The sequence below is a fragment of the Lithobates pipiens genome, unplaced genomic scaffold (assembly GCF_037356315.1).
Source record: "Lithobates pipiens isolate NorthernLeopardFrog02 unplaced genomic scaffold, aLitPip1_a1.2 Scaffold_22, whole genome shotgun sequence".
NCBI lineage: Eukaryota > Metazoa > Chordata > Amphibia > Anura > Ranidae > Lithobates > Lithobates pipiens.
The window spans coordinates 131,737,276-131,753,797 of record NW_027507784.1 but is presented as its reverse complement, the minus strand read 5'-3'; positions in this window follow the sequence as shown (position 1 = coordinate 131,753,797).

Below are 16,522 nucleotides of genomic sequence, written 5' to 3'. Positions count from 1 at the left end.
TGTATATACTGTATCTCCCCTTCTCTTTGTATATACTGTACCCCCTCTCTCTCTTTGTATATACTGTATCCCCCCTCTCTCTGTATATACAGTATCCCCCCTATCTCTGTATATACTGTACCCCCTCTCTCTCTGTATATCCTGTATCCACCCTCTCTCACTCTGTATAATGTACCCCCCTCTATCTCTTTGTATATACTGTACCCCCACTCTCTCTGTATACTGTATCCCCATCTCTCTGTATATACTGTTCGCCCCTCTCTCTCTGTATATACTGTTTTCCCCCTCTCTTTCTGTATATACTGTATCCCCCTCTCTCTCTGTATATACTGTATCCCCCCCTCTCTGTATATACTATATGCCCCCTCTCTCTTTGTACCTACTGTACTTCCTCGCTCTCTGTTTATACTGTATCCCCCTGTCTGTATATACTGTATCCCTCCTCTCTGAATATATTGGATCCCCCCTCTCTCTGTATATACTGTATCCCCCCTCTCTCTGTATCCCCCTCTCTCTCTCTCTGTATATACTGCATCTCCCCTATTCCTATATACTGCATCTCCCCTCTCTCTCTGTAAACTATACCCACCTCTCTCCCTGTATATACTGTACCCCCTCTCTCTCTGTATATACTGAACCCCCTATCTCTCTCTCTGTATATACTGTATCCCCCCTCCAAAAAAAAGTGTCATTTATTAAAGAGGAGCAGGGATGGAGGCCTTAAAGCAAAGCATTTCCTTTATCGGTGAAGCTCTGTTTTAAAACCTCCAGCCAAAATGTTTTTAATGCTTTGTATAGAGTAAGAAATAGTTACTGTCATGTTTTAAATGTGGTATGTACCCATTAAGTTGCCATTCTGTCAGATTTTAAATAGTGACTATGTCCTGAAACAGGAGATTTCTCTTCTCTTTATGTTTTTATGCCTGTCTGCTGGACAGGAAGGGGGGATATTTTTCTCTTATGAGGGTTGTGTTTTATGGTACCCACAAGGTCTATGCTATATATGTAATGGACAGGGCATAGTATATTTTTAATCTCTAACTAAGCAAAATATAGACAGACTAGTATTAAAAATTAAAAAGCCATCAGATTGGTGTCAAAGCTATCTAATCAGAACTGCCATTCAGTATTAAAACACTTTCAAAAAGGTGGAACATGAATATGTAATGAAAATCTTTACATGAATAGTAAACACATTTGTTGACCTGAGCTAGCAATTATCTTGGTTTACTCAATATAAGTGAACATGACCATGCATGCATGATTCAAATTATCAATTGTGTTTGGTGGCTTTATCTATGTTGTGTGATAGAATTGAGTTTATAAAAGTGGTTTGAATTATCTATATTGTAACAGCCCATTGTAATATGATTATAAATTTGAATTAGGTGATCCACATGACTGTGACACATTGTATAATGAAGTCACATGGCGACACCGCATTATGTACTTTAGAGGCTCACAAAACCAACGATGTCAGACAATCTATTGTGAAAAATCTTTACATATTTCAAAAATATCACGTGTGATGATAACGCTTCTTATGGTTGCATGTGCTGCTATAACGTGGTGTCATTTATTCGAAATTTGAATTACTTGTCATTCGATGTGCATTACATTACAGTGTGCTGCTGAAAATGCTGCATACATGAATTTTGGTTAGTTGGGGTGCATTTGTAAGCCTATTCAAATAATTAGGCTGCCCTAATGCAACACGCGTTAACACGCAGGTGTTTAACGTTCCACAGCAGACCAGGTTGGTGTGAATGGGTCCTTAATTTATAAAAACTGCATGAAAAAGGTGTTTAAAATCATAGATAATATAAATCAGATTAGCTTACTTACCAACTGGCAGTATATGGTATAAAATAAGTATTTGCATAAACAGTTATGTGGGTTTCAGTGGGGACTTGTAGCAAGTTAGTTATAGGTTAATGTGGGAAGTATGGAGTTTAAGTGATACTCTTTACTGGCTAAAAGCCTAAATTTGGTACAAAAGGGTATCAGTTAAATTTTGATTTTAAAGTTCGATTTTAAATCTAATATTGAAAGCATACCAATTGTAAAATTTTTGCTAAAATAAAACATAAAAAATGTTAGGCCTTTGTCCAATTTTGGGGTTTTATTTTTCTGTTTGCTTTATGTAAACAAGTAGCAAACTGTGCAAGCAAAGAACAGAAGACTTTAGTTCTTGGAAATACAAAATTGTAAACATACCGGTATATATTTCCATGTAGAAAAAGAAATGTTTTTTCTTTGGACTGTTGATAAAACTTTTTATTTGCAGGTATTCAGCACTTTTTAAAATTAATATTGCAGGTATGATAAGATAAGTCACAATCATTACTTGAAGAAATCACAAGAAATTCAAGTATTCCACTGTCACATGTGATGTGGTCAATAACTACTATATACAGGAAAACCTTTTATGCATGCAAGGCTTGTTCTGAATTGTAGGGGTACCTTGAAATCTTTGATAAAATTATCAGAGATGATCAAAACTTTTATTTCTCCAGGCAGTGCATGGGAAGTGCTCATATCTCTGTGTAAACCCAGATCTGTCTTCTGCATGTAGTGGATACTACATGCTGTGCTCACAGTGGCCACATGAACTGTTAGAAAAAGTTTTTTTAAGGCTTTGGTTCTAAGGCCGCGTACACACGGGCGGATTGTCTGCCCAACTAAGTTCGTCAGACAATCCGACAGACAGTCTGTTCAACTTTTGAATGAACGTACTTGACCACACACGATGAGCAGACAGTCCGCCGAAAGCTTGCGCGATGACGTGTACGGCACATACGACGGGACTAGAAATTCGACGTCCAATACACTGCAATGCAACCTTCGGCGTGTAAATCCTTTCTGAGCATGCGCCATACTTAGTCCGTCCAACTTGCCTACACACGAGCGGACTGTCCGCTGAAACCAAGTTTGGACAGACAAAATTACGGAAATTCCGAAAGACTTAGTCCGTCAGACTGTCCGCTGAAAAAGTCCGCTGAAGCCCACACACGAGCGGATTGTCCGCTGAAACACGGTTCAGCGGACTAAGTTGGGCAGACAATCCGACGTACACACGGGCGCGTACACACGGGCGGACTGTCTGTCCAACTTAGTCCGCTGAAACACATTTCAGCGGACAGTCCGCTCGTGTGTGGGCTTCAGCGGACTTTTTCAGCGGACAGTCTGGCGGACTAAGTCTTTCGGAATGTTGGAAAGACTGTCCGCTGGACTCGCATTTCGGCGGACAATCCGCCCGTGTGTGTGCCAGTCCGCCCTACTTTTGAAATGAGTGGACTTTTCCCGCCCGGAGAAAAGTCCGCTCATTTCGAGCGGGTATTCAGGTAGGCGGGGCCCGCGACGGAGACGTCGCTGACCCCGCCGCCTGGTATGGACTTAAAGGGGAACCCCAACGCCGAAAAAAATCGGCGTGGGGGTCCCCCCCCAAGTCCACAACAGACCCTTGTCCGAGCACGCTACCCGGCCAGCCAGGAAAGGGGGGCGAGCGAGCGCCCCCCCCCCCTGAGCCGTACCAGGCCGCGTGCCCTCAACATGGGGGGGTGCCTTGGGGAAGGGGGGGCCGCGCGGCCCCCCCACCCCAAAGCACCTTGTCCCCATGTTGATGAGGACAAGGGCCTCTTCCCGACAACCCTGGCCGTTGGTTGTCGGGGTCTGCGGGCGGGGGGCTTATCGGAATCCGGGAGCCCCCTTTAATAAGGGGGCCCCCGGATACCGGCCCCCCACCCTATGTGAATGAGTATGGGGTACAATGTACCCCTACCCATTCACCTGTAAAATAAAAGTACCAAAAAAAACACAACATACGAGATAAAATATTTTATTGCACAGCTCCGGGGGTCTTCCGTCTTCGGGGGTCTTCTCGCCGGACTCCTCCGCTATCTTCTTGTAGCTCTTTTGCTAGCGGAGGAGTCCGGCTTTCTTCCTCGCCGCCGGCCTCTTCTCCCGACTTCGGGGGTCTTGTCCCCCTCTTCGGTTCTTCTGCCGGGCCACCGCGCCTTCTTATAGCTCTTTTACAGGCGGTGGCCCGGTCTTCTGTCGCCGCCGCCGCCCGTTCTTCTTCTTCTTCTTCTTCTTCTTCTCCAGGAGATGTTGACACGACGCTCTCTCCGGCCACAATGCCAGGGCCGCGCTCTGCGGCCACTTATATAGGGACAATGGGGCGGTGTCACATGGCTTTATGTCACATGGGTTGGTCACATGGTGACCCCGCCCCCTTACGATGTCATAGTCCCCATGTGACATCAACCCATGTGACCAACCCATGTGACATAAAGCCATGTGACACCGCCCCATTGTCCCTATATAAGTGGCCGTGGAGCGCGGCCCTGGCATTGTGGCCGGAGAGAGCGTCGTGTCAACATCTCCTGGAGAAGAAGAAGAAGAAGAAGAAGAAGAACGGGTGGCGGCGGCGGCGACAGAAGACCGGGCCACCGCCTGTAAAAGAGCTATAAGAAGGCGCGTTGGCCCGGCAGAAGAACCGAAGAGGGGGACAAGACCCCCGAAGTCGGGAGAAGAGGCCGGCGGCGAGGAAGAAAGCCGGACTCCTCCGCTAGCAAAAGAGCTACAAGAAGATAGCGGAGGAGTCCGGCGAGAAGACCCCCGAAGACGGAAGACCCCCGGAGCTGTGCAATAAAATATTTTATCTCGTGTGTTGTGTTTTTTTTTGGTACTTTTATTTTACAGGTGAATGGGTAGGGGTACATTGTACCCAGTGGCGGAACTACCGCCATAGCGACCCATGCGGGCGCTATGGGGCCCGCAGCCCATCTAGGGCCCAGTGAGTGTCGTTGCCAAGCGGGTGCGAGCCGCACCGGGTGACACCCGCCAGCGGGGTGACACACACCAGGTAGCGACAGCCGCACCACTAGCACCTCTGCCTTCTGTGCTCGAGCGCAGGCTGAGGGACTCAGCGGCGCGGACCTAAGCCACCTCCCCTCCTCTCTGTTTACATCCACAGAGAAGGAGGAGCCTGCGCTCGAGCCTCGAGGAACACACACAACGCTGTATGGGGAGACTGTCAGCGCTGTTGTAAGGTATGTAAGGGAGGGTAGGGGGGTCTGCACTACTGAGGGGGAGCCTGTACTACTGGGGGGGGGGGTCTGCACTACTGAGGGGGGCTGCACTACTGAGGGGGGGGGCTGCACTACTGAGGGGGAGCCTGCACTACTGAGGGGAGCCTGCACTACTGAGGGAGGGTCTGCACTACTGAGGGGGGGGGGTCTGCACTACTGAGGGAGGGTCTACACTACTGAGGGGGGTCTGCACTGAGGGGGTCCTGCACTGCACTACTGAGGGGGGTCTGCTCTGCACTACTTAGGGGTCTGCACTACTGAGGGGGGTCTGCACTACTGAGGGGGGTCTACACTACTGAGGGGGGGGCTGCACTACTGGGGGGGGGGCTGCACTACTGGGGGGGGCCTGCACTACTGAGGGAGGGTCTGCACTACTGAAAGGGGAGCCTGCACTACTGAGGGGGAGCCTGCACTACTGAAGGGGGGGTCTGCACTACTGAGGGGGGGGGTCTGCACTACTGAGGGAGGGTCTACACTACTGAGGGGGGTCTGCACTGAGGGGGTCCTGCACTGAGGGGGGTCTGCACTGCACTACTGAGGGGGGTCTGCTCTGCACTACTTAGGGGTCTGCACTACTGAGGGGGGTCTGCACTACTGAGGGGGGGGCTGCACTACTGAGGGGGGGCCTGCACTACTGAGGGGGGGCCTGCACTACTGAAGGGGGAGCCTGCACTACTGAGGGGGAGCCTGCACTACTGAGGGAGGGTCTGCACTGAGGGGGTCCTGCACTGAGGGGGGTCTGCTCTGCACTACTGAGGGGGAGCCTGAACTACTGAGGGGGGGGCCTGCACTACTGAGGGGGAGCCTGAACTACTGAGGGGGGTCTGCTCTGCACTACTAAGGGGTCTGCACTACTGAGGGGGGCCTGCACTACTGAGGGGGAGCCTGCACTACTGAGGGGGGGAGTCTGCACTACTGAGGTGGAGTCTGCACTACTGAGGGAGGGCCTGTACTGCTGGGTGATCTACACTACTGAGGGGGAGTCTGTACTGAGGGGGTCCTGCACTGAGGGGGTTGTCTGCAAAGCTGGGGGGGTCCTGCACTGAGGGGGGTCTATAATGGGGGTGTGGGTACTAAGGGGGATGTCTGCATTGCTTGGGGGTCTGCACTGAGGTGGGGGGTGTCTGTACTGATGGGGGTCTGCACTTGGGTGGGGGGTCTGCACTTGGGTGGGGGGTCTGTACTGCTGGGGGGGTCTGTACTGCTGGGGGGGTCTGCACTGAGGTGGGGGGTGTCTGTACTGATGGGGGGTCTGCACTAAGTGGGGTGTATGTACTAAGGGGGTGTCTGCACTGCTGGGGGGTCAGTACTACTGAGGGGGTCTGCACTGAGAAAGGTGGGTCTGCACTGCTGGGGGTGTCCTGCACTGAGGGTGGTGTCTGCACTGAGGGGGGCCTGTACTGATGGGGATATGCATGTGTGTCCTTCAGGGGCTGCATACGGTATACTGCATACTTTGTTGGTTGAAATTAATATAAGCTTTTGCCTGGGTACTGTGCTACATGAGTGTGGTAATCTGTTGTTCACTGGCATTCGTTCATTTTTTTTTTTTTGTGGGGGGGGGCCCATACAACATTTTGCTATGGGGCCCTGTGATTTCTCCACGGCCACTTATATAGGGACAATGGGGCGGTGTCACATGGCTTTATGTCACATGGGTTGGTCACATGGGTTGATGTCACATGGGGACTATGACATCGTAAGGGGGCGGGGTCACCATGTGACCAACCCATGTGACATAAAGCCATGTGACACCGCCCCATTGTCCCTATATAAGTGGCCGCAGAGCGCGGCCCTGGCATTGTGGCCGGAGAGAGCGTTGTGTCAACATCTCCTGGAGAAGAAGAAGAAGAAGAAGAAGAAGAAGAACGGGCGGCGGCGGCGACAGAAGACCGGGCCACCGCCTGTAAAAGAGCTATAAGAAGGCGCGGTGGCCCGGCAGAAGAACCGAAGAGGGGGACAAGACCCCCGAAGTCGGGAGAAGAGGCCGGCGGCGAGGAAGAAAGCCGGACTCCTCCGCTAGCAAAAGAGCTACAAGAAGATAGCGGAGGAGTCCGGCGAGAAGACCCCCGAAGACGGAAGACCCCCGGAGCTGTGCAATAAAATATTTTATCTCGTATGTTGTGTTTTTTTTTGGTACTTTTATTTTACAGGTGAATGGGTAGGGGTACATTGTACCCCATACTCATTCACATAGGGTGGGGGGCCGGTATCCGGGGGCCCCCTTATTAAAGGGGGCTCCCGGATTCCGATAAGCCCCCCGCCCGCAGACCCCGACAACCAACGGCCAGGGTTGTCGGGAAGAGGCCCTTGTCCTCATCAACATGGGGACAAGGTGCTTTGGGGTGGGGGGGCCGCGTGGCCCCCCCTTCCCCAAGGCACCCCCCATGTTGAGGGCACGCGGCCTGGTACGGTTTAGGAGGGGGGGCGCTCGCTCGCCCCCCTTTCCTGGCCGGCCGGGTAGCGTGCTCGGACAAGGGTCTGTTGTGGACTTGGGGGGGACCCCCACGCCGATTTTTTCGGCGTTGGGGTTCCCCTTTAAGTCCATACCAGGCGGCGGGGTCAGCGACGTCTCCCTCGCGGGCCCCGCCTACCTGGAGACGCGCTCGAAAAATTAGCGGACTTTCCTCCGCGTGTGTGGGCGAGTCCGTTCATTTCAAAAGTAGGGCGGATAGTATGGCGGACTTAGTCCGCCGTATTAGTCCGCTCAAAAAGTGCCGTGTGTGGGCAAGTCCGTTCATTCCAAAGTATGACGGACTGTCCGTCGGATTGTCTGACGGACTTAGTTGGCCAGACAGTCCGCCCGTGTGTACGCGGCCTAAGGCCGCGTACACACGGGCGGATTGTCTGCCCAACTAAGTTCGTCAGACAATCCGACAGACAGTCCGTTCAACTTTTGAATGAACGGACTTGACCACACACGATGAACAGACAGTCCGCTGAAAGCTTGCGCGATGACGTATACAGCACGTACGACGGGACTAGAAATACGACGTCCAATACACTGCAATGCAACCTTCGGCCGTGTAAATCCTTTCTGAGCATGCGCCATACTTAGTCCGTCCAACTTGCCTACACACGAGCGGACTGTCCGCCGAAACCAAGTTTGGACGGACAAAACCAAGTTTGGACAAAATTACGGAAATTCCGAAAGACTTAGTCCGTCAGACTGTCCGCTGAAAAAGTCCGCTGAAGCCCACACATGAGCGGATTGTCCGCTGAAACACGGTTCAGCGGACTAAGTTGGGCAGACAATCCGCCCGTGTGTACGCGGCCTAAGAGTCACAATCACACTTTAAACTGTGTCCAACATCCTGCTGAGTACTATTGCCTCTATTGATGATTTGCTATTAAACTGCATGTGGTGAAGTTGTTTCTGGATCCTCTCTTTCCTGTCCTCTACTCCATTCACAAAACTTCAGGAATTCGTTTGGCTAAATTCAACATGTTTTTCAAATAATGGAAAGTATATTGTCATTCGTCCAACTGTGACCCATTCAGGTTTTGGAGGCTGGGCGCTCACAAGATGTCTTGAGACTGGAACAGAGGACTCAAAGAGGAGGTTGAAGTTGTAAAATTGAAGCAGTGAACACATGCAGTGGCGCCGCGGGGGGCGGGGACGAGTCCGGCATTCATGTCTGTGGACTCGGGAGCACGCCCACAATGTAAACCCCTCAGGAGAGCGCTTCTAGGGGGTTATCTGATGTGAGGAGGAGCTGCGAGAACCACCAGGGGACCCCAGAAGAGGATGTTCGGGACCACTCTGTGCAAAACGAGCTGCACAGTAGAGGTAAGTATGACATGTTTGTTATTTTAAAAAAAACATCACTTTAAAGCTCTCTGAACACCAGTTAAAGCTCCTGTCACTAAATAAAATGGTTAGCTTACAGTCCTGTTTACACCTTGCTTTTGCTTGGTGCTTCAGTGCGGCTTCAAGCAAGCTTGCCATAGACTTCTATGGAGACTTTGAAAACGCTTTGAAGCACCACTGAAGCTACATGGGGTAAAATTTTTGAAGCAAAGCCGAAGCAAAGCAAAAGCAGGTGTAAACAGGACTGTAAGACCCTTTCACACTGGGGCGCTTTGCAGGTGCTACAGTGCTAAAAATAGCACCTGCAAAGCGCCCTGAAAGAGCCACTGCTGTCTCTCCAATGTGAAAGCCCCAAGGGCTTTCGCACTGGAGCTATGCGCTGGCAGGACGGTAAAAAAAAGTCCTACTAACAGCTTCTTTGGAGCGGTGAAGGAGCGGCATCACGGCTATACCGTCGGCATAGCGCTGCTGCAGCAGCGCTTTGCGCTGGTTTTAACCCTTTCTCGGTTTCTAGCAGGGGGGTAAAAGCACCCCACTGTGGCAGGAGCTTTAACTAGCATTTAGAGAGCTTTAACAAAAAATGTTCTAAACCCTGTTAAAGCCTTGTTCAGGGGGGTAAAAGCACCCCACTATCGGGGAAATAGCACAGCGAAATTGGTGGTAAAGCGCCGCTAAAAATAGTGACATTTTACCACCGATGCCACCCCCACCCCAGTGTGAAAGGGGTCTAAGCTAACCATTTTATGTAGTGGCAGGAGCTTTAAATAGCATTTAGAGAGCTTTAACAAAAAATGTCCTAAGCCATGTTGAAGCCTTGTTCAAGCCTCGTTGAAGCTGAAGCAAGTGCGCCCCCCCCCAGTCACCAAAGAAAAAAAATGAAAAAAAAAATGAAAAAATAATTTTTTTTTTTTTAAACTGGACCTTTAAAAAAAAAAAATTAAAAAAGGTCCTTAAGTGCACTGTGTCCGGGCGCCGGACGCAGCACACTATGGGAAACACCACGTCAATGCAATCATGAGATTGCAGACGTGGAGCTTCATTTGCGGGATTTTAACCCGCTGTTAGGATTTTCAGATAGTGAGTCTGACTTGGTGGAAGGGGACCTCTCTTACGGCTCTGGTTCTAGTCTCTCTGGAATGGGAACAGGGAGACCGGAGCGCAGCGGGGTAGGAGGGTCCAGCCAGGTGCAGCAGCAGATGCTAGGTAGATAGAGATCTTCAGGTGCAGGAGCTCTCTGTAGCAAGAAGGCAGCTGGTGGAGAAAGGCCACGGACCGTGGAACCAGGATGGGTGGATCTCTGGATGAGGAGGTAGCAGACACAGAAGCAAGCAGGAGCCAGCAGAAGAATCAGGTAACAAGCAGAGGTTCGGCAACAGGAATCAGTCCAAGAAGGGTCAAACAAGCCGGGGTCGGAGCAGGAGAGATCAGCGGAGTCAACGGAGCCGGGTCAGGTATCAGATAGGGTTCAGGCAGAATAACAGATCACTTCGGGTACAAGCTGCAGACGAACAGCACAGAACCTCCGCAGCTGTGCCTTTAAAAAGGGCCACTGGCGCCAATCGTACTAACGCGCACCCGTGCGTGCGTGTACCGCGCGCACATACGAACGACGTGCACCCGCGCGCGTCTGAAGACGCTCGTGCCCACGACGACCCGCGGCACGAACGCGCGTGCGCGTACGGAGACCCGATCGCACAGAACGGGCGGATTCCTGACATTGCCCCCCCACAAGGGGCAACCTCCGGGTGCCCCTAGTGGCTCTTTTCTCCGGGTGTGCAGCAAAAAAGGCCTGGATTAGTCTATTAGCATGTAAGTTAGCAGCAGGTTCCCATGAATTATTCTCCGGGCCATAGCCCTTCCATTTAATCAGAAACTGACCTTGTCCCCGTCGTCTTCTGAAGTCCAGGATGGCCTCCACTTCAAATTCCTCGCTGCCATAAATCAGCACAGGGTCAGGTGGCCTTGTTCCTCTACCAGGGAAGGGATCAGATACAGCAGGCTTAAGCAGAGCTACATGGAAGACTGGGTGTATTCTCATGGAATCAGGTAAGGACAATTCATATGACACCTCGTTAATCCTCCTCTTAACAGGAAACGGACCCAGAAATTTGGGTGCCAACTTCCTAGAGGGGCAGGCTAATTTTAAGTTAGAAGAAGACAGCCATACCTGGTCCCCGACTTGAAGGATCAATTCTCCCCTTCTCCCTCGATCGAAGCTCCTCTTGCTGTCAGCCTGAGCCTTGGTTATGGCCTCCTGCAGGGTTCGGTTATTCCGTTGAAGAAAAGATACTGTGTCCTGTACTGCTGGAACATGGGATTCTGTAAGGATATCGGGAAGAAAAGACAGGTTAAAACCGTAATTAGCAAAGAACGGGGACTGCCCTGTGGTAGCATGGCTGGCATTGTTGTAGGCGAATTCCGCCAGAGGTAACAGGGAAACCCAATCGTCCTGAACAAAGGAAGAAAAACATCTGATGTATTGCTCGAGGGTTTGGTTGGTGCGTTCCGTTTGCCCATTGGTCTGTGGGTGGTAGGCGGAGGACAGGGCCAACTCTATTTTCAAAGCTTCACATAGGGCTTTCCAGAAACGAGAGGTGAACTGAACCCCTCTATCAGATATGATGTTGGTGGGTACCCCGTGAAGCCTGATTATCTCCTTGATGAAAATGTGGGGAGTCTCGGTCGCGGAGGGGGTTCCCTTTAAGGGTAGGAAGTGGGCCATCTTAGACAAACGGTCACAAACCACAAAGATGGCAGTACAGTTCTCAGAAGGGGGAAGTTCCACAATAAAATCCATAGTAATCATCCGCCAGGGGCGGTCGGGTGCGGGAAGAGGTTTAAGCAGCCCCCAGGCCCGATTTCTGGGGACCTTATTCCGGCTACACACGGGGCAAGAATTCACGTATTGCTTGCAGAACTCCCTCATGCCTGGCCACCAGAAGGAGCGTTGTACAAGCTCCAAAGTCTTGCGGACACCAAAGTGCCCTGCGAGCGGATGGTCATGGAGGAGACCCAAGACCTTTATTCTGACGTCTTCAGGGACGAAGATCAGATTGTCCTTCCAAAGCAGGCCCTCCCTGGATGCTAATGAAATTCCTGGGGGACAGGAGGATGTGGAGGAAGCTCTTCTTAACAGAGACACTAGGTCTGGCTGGATGAGTAGAAAGGTGTTAGCAGGGAGGATGGTATCCGGGGGCGTGGTATCCTTGGAACTGTCAAACATGCGGGAGAGCGCATCCGGCTTCACATTTCTTGATCCAGGGCCATAGGTTATGTGAAAGCAGAACCGAGAGAAGAAGAGGGCCCAGCGGGCCTGCCGAGGTTTTAGACGTTTAGCGGTACGGAGGTACTCGAGATTCTTGTGATCCGTGTAGATGAGCACGGGGTGTACCGCCCCCTCAAGTAAGTATCTCCACTCCTCCAAAGCAGACTTAATGGCAAGTAATTCTTGGTCACCCACATCATAATTCCTCTCCGCCGGAGAGAGTTTTCGAGAAAAGAACCCCACGGGGTGCATCAGGTCATCTTTACCTAGGCGCTGGGAAACCACCGCCCCTACTGCTATCTCAGAGGCGTCTACCTCCAGAATATAGGGTCTAGACGGATCCGGGTGACTGAGGATGGGAGCTGAGGTAAACAAGTCCTTGAGTTTCTTGAAGGCGGCCTGGGCTTCAGGACCCCAATGAAAACGCATATTTTGCTTAGTGAGCTGGGTGATGGGGGAGATAATGGCTGAGAACCCCTTAATAAATTTTCTATAGAAATTGGCGAAGCCCACAAAGCGTTGGATGCCCTTTTTGTCGGTGGGGGCTGGCCATTCGAGGACAGCAGCAACTTTTTGTGGGTCCATCCTGATGCCTGCTGGGGAGATTTCAAGGCCGAGAAATTGGATATCCTGTTGCTCAAATTTACATTTTTCGGCTTTAGCGTAAAGTCCATGTTGCCGGAGCCGAAGCAGTACTCTGCCGACGTGCCCCCGGTGCTGTTCCAGGGACCTGGAGAAGATCAGGATGTCATCAAGAGTTACGATGACAAAAATATCCAAAAAGTCCCGGAAAACATCGTTAATCAAGTGCTGGAAGGTGGCTGGGGCGTTGCACAACCCGAAAGGCATCACTAGGTACTCGTAGTGCCCAAAGCGAGTTCGGAACGCAGTCTTCCACTCGTCACCTGCTCGTATACGGACCAAGTTATAGGCTCCCCTCAAATCCAATTTGGTAAAGATAGTAGCCGACCTCAGTTTTTGAAAGAGTTCCGGAATCAGGGGTAGGGGATAGCGATTTTTAATCGTGATTCTGTTCAGCTCTCGATAGTTCACACAAGGTCGAAGGGTCTGGTCTTTTTTAGTAACGAAAAATATTCCAGCACCGGCAGGAGACGTGGAGTGACGGATGAACCCCTTCTTGAGGTTCTCGGAGATGTAGGCCTTCAGGGCCTCTTGCTCCTTCTCGGACAAAGGGTAGACACGTCCAAACGGGATCTCTGCCCCAGGAAGGAGCTCAATGGGGCAATCGTAGGGGCGATGCGGGGGAAGGGAATCAGCCCCCCGTTTACTGAAGACGTCCAGAAACTCGTGGTAAGGCTCGGGGACTGATTGACATAAGTCCAGGTCTGGGTCTAGGCAGAGAAGCATTCCGGACTGTACAGAAGCCTCAGGAAGACAGTGGTCCTGGCAGTAAGGGGAGAGGAACCTCACCTCCCCGGAAGACCAGTCAATGGAGGGATTGTGTGCCTGCAGCCATGGTATGCCCAGGATCACAGGAAAAAGTGGGGACGAAATGACATCAAGAGTTAATAGTTCCGTATGTCGGCAGGAGGTGGTGGTGGGTAGTGGAAGGGTCTCCTGGGTGACTCGGCCAGATTTAATTTGTGAACCATCGGCCAGGAAGATAGAGAGTCCATGAGGTGTTTTCTGGAGTGGAATGGAATGTAGGTTGGTGAAGGCAGCGTCAATGAAGCAACCGCAGGCCCCGGAGTCAAGGATGGCGTTGACGTGGATCGTTCTTCCCTGTAGCTGAAATGAGAGCAGAAGGGCAACATGGAAAGAGTTGGAAGGCAGGGTTATGGAACTGTGAGACACTGAAGAGAGGCACTTACGTGTCTTAACAGGGCAGTTGGCCACATAATGTCCGGAACCGCCACAGTATAGGCACAAGTTCATCTGTCGGCGGCAGGCTCGCTCTTCAGGAGACAGGGTAGGCCGGAGTAATCCAAGCTGCATGGGTTCCTCAGGAGCGGGAGTAACACTGGCAGGCCCCCCTTGAGGGGGAGGAGAGAAGAAAGGTGTGGAAGACGGGGTTCTGGCGGTCATCCAGGCAGGTCTCTGGGGTTGGGAGGAGCGTTCAGCCCTACGCTCGCGAAGTCTTCGATCGATCCGAATGGCCAGGGCAATTAAGTCCTCTAAGGTGTCAGGGGTACCAACACGGGCTAATTCGTCCTTAAGGCCCTCACACAGGCCCATGCGAAATTGATGTCTTAGGGCCGACTCGTTCCACTGGGTATCTGCGCTCCAGCGTCTAAAGTCCGAGACATAGTCCTCAGCCGTCCTACGGCCCTGCTGGAGCGCAGTTAATGCAGATTCTGCAGTGGCAGACCGCTGAGGATCATCGTAAAGTTGAGCCATCCCCTCGAAGAAGGTAGAAAGAGTCTGAGTAAGGGGATTGTCATTCTCCAGAAGGTGGTGGGCCCAGGACTGAGGTTCTCCTTGCAGAAGGGAGATAACAAACCCCACTTTAGTTGCCTCCAGGGAGAAGGTCCTGGGCTGGAGGGCAAAGTATAGCTGGCAGGCATTGCGAAAAGCCCAGAATTTAGAGCGGTCCCCTGCAAACCTCTCCGGAATGGGAACCCTAGGTTCAGGTGGAAGCATCATGACTGCCGAATGGGCGGCTGGCTGAACAGGGGGAGGCTGAGGTGCAGTGCCTGGTGAACCCGGGGTAGAGAGATGCTGAACACGCTCCTCCAACCTGGTGTAGCCATCCTGAAGAGACTTCACGGCCTGGGTGAGAGCCGCAAGGTGGGAGCAGATCTCCTTCATGGCGGAGGCCCCTTCCGCAGACTCAGTCATGGCTGTTCGTACTGTTAGGATTTTCAGATAGTGAGTCTGACTTGGTGGAAGGGGACCTCTCTTAAGGCTCTGGTTCTAGTCTCTCTGGAATGGGAACAGGGAGACCGGAGCGCAGCGGGGTAGGAGGGTCCAGCCAGGTGCAGCAGCAGATGCTAGGTAGATAGAGATCTTCAGGTGCAGGAGCTCTCTGTAGCAAGAAGGCAGCTGGTGGAGAAAGGCCACGGACTGTGGAACCAGGATGGGTGGATCTCTGGATGAGGAGGTAGCAGACACAGAAGCAAGCAGGAGCCAGCAGAAGAATCAGGTAACAAGCAGAGGTTCGGCAACAGGAATCAGTCCAAGAAGGGTCAAACAAGCCGGGGTCGGAGCAGGAGAGATCAGCGGAGTCAACGGAGCCGGGTCAGGTATCAGATAGGGTTCAGGCAGAATAACAGATCACTTTGGGTACAAGCTGCAGACGAACAGCACAGAACCTCCGCAGCTGTGCCTTTAAAAAGGGCCACTGGCGCCAATCGTACTAACGCGCACCCGTGCGTGCGTGTACCGCGCGCACATACGAACAACGTGCACCCGCGCGCGTCTGAAGACGCTCGTGCCCACGACGACCCGCGTCACGAACGCGCGTGCGCGTACGGAGACCCGATCGCACAGAACGGGCGGATTCCTGACACCCGCCTTGTGGCGCAAATGAAAGTGCCAATTAGCTTCCGCCCGTAGAATCACTATGGGCGGGAGCATTGTTGTTTAATTTAGAGGTTACTTCCGGGTTTTACGAAAACCGGAAGTGACCTCACAGCTCTGTTCTTTGCATGGCCCGAGCGGAGCTGGAAGCAAGGTAAGTGCCTTGCAGCCCTGAGGCTTTTTGTTAGTACTGTGTACTGAGGAACATTTGCCAGCTCAGCTGCCTAGCTGATGTGTAATTGTAGTGCCTTTGTGCAGTCCTGCTTTTGCACATAATCTTGTCAGTATTCCTAACCTCCCTGACCCGCTCTATAAAGCAGTGACAATGCTTTCTCCTTGCTATACATCCCTCAATTACTTGATAAGACTGTCTTATCTCTGTGCAGTTTTCTGGACATGTCCTTCAGTCATTCCTAATCCCTCCAACTCCAACACATAATATCATCCTTTTGGTTTCTTATTGTCTGAGTTCCTGCATTAGTTTACTGCCCTTGCATTCTTGTCTGACCCTGCTAATTATGCCTTCAATTCTTATATTTCTTTGCATTTTCATTAAGTTTAATAATGAGGATTTAAATTATAACGTTAATGCTTTGGTTCTGCTGTTGTGTTTTATATTAAATTGCAGATTCTTTTATTACTCATTAACTCTTCCACTGCTTGACTTCTTGCACAACTATTAGTCATAAGGACAGAGTTTAACCACTTGACCACCGGGCACTTAAACCCCCTTCCTAACCAGACCAATTTTCAGCCTTCGGTGCTCTCACATTTTGAATGACAATTACTCAGTCATGTAATACTGTACCCATATGAAATTGTTGTCCCTTTTTTTTTCCCACACAAATAGAGCGTTCTTTTGGTGGTATTTAA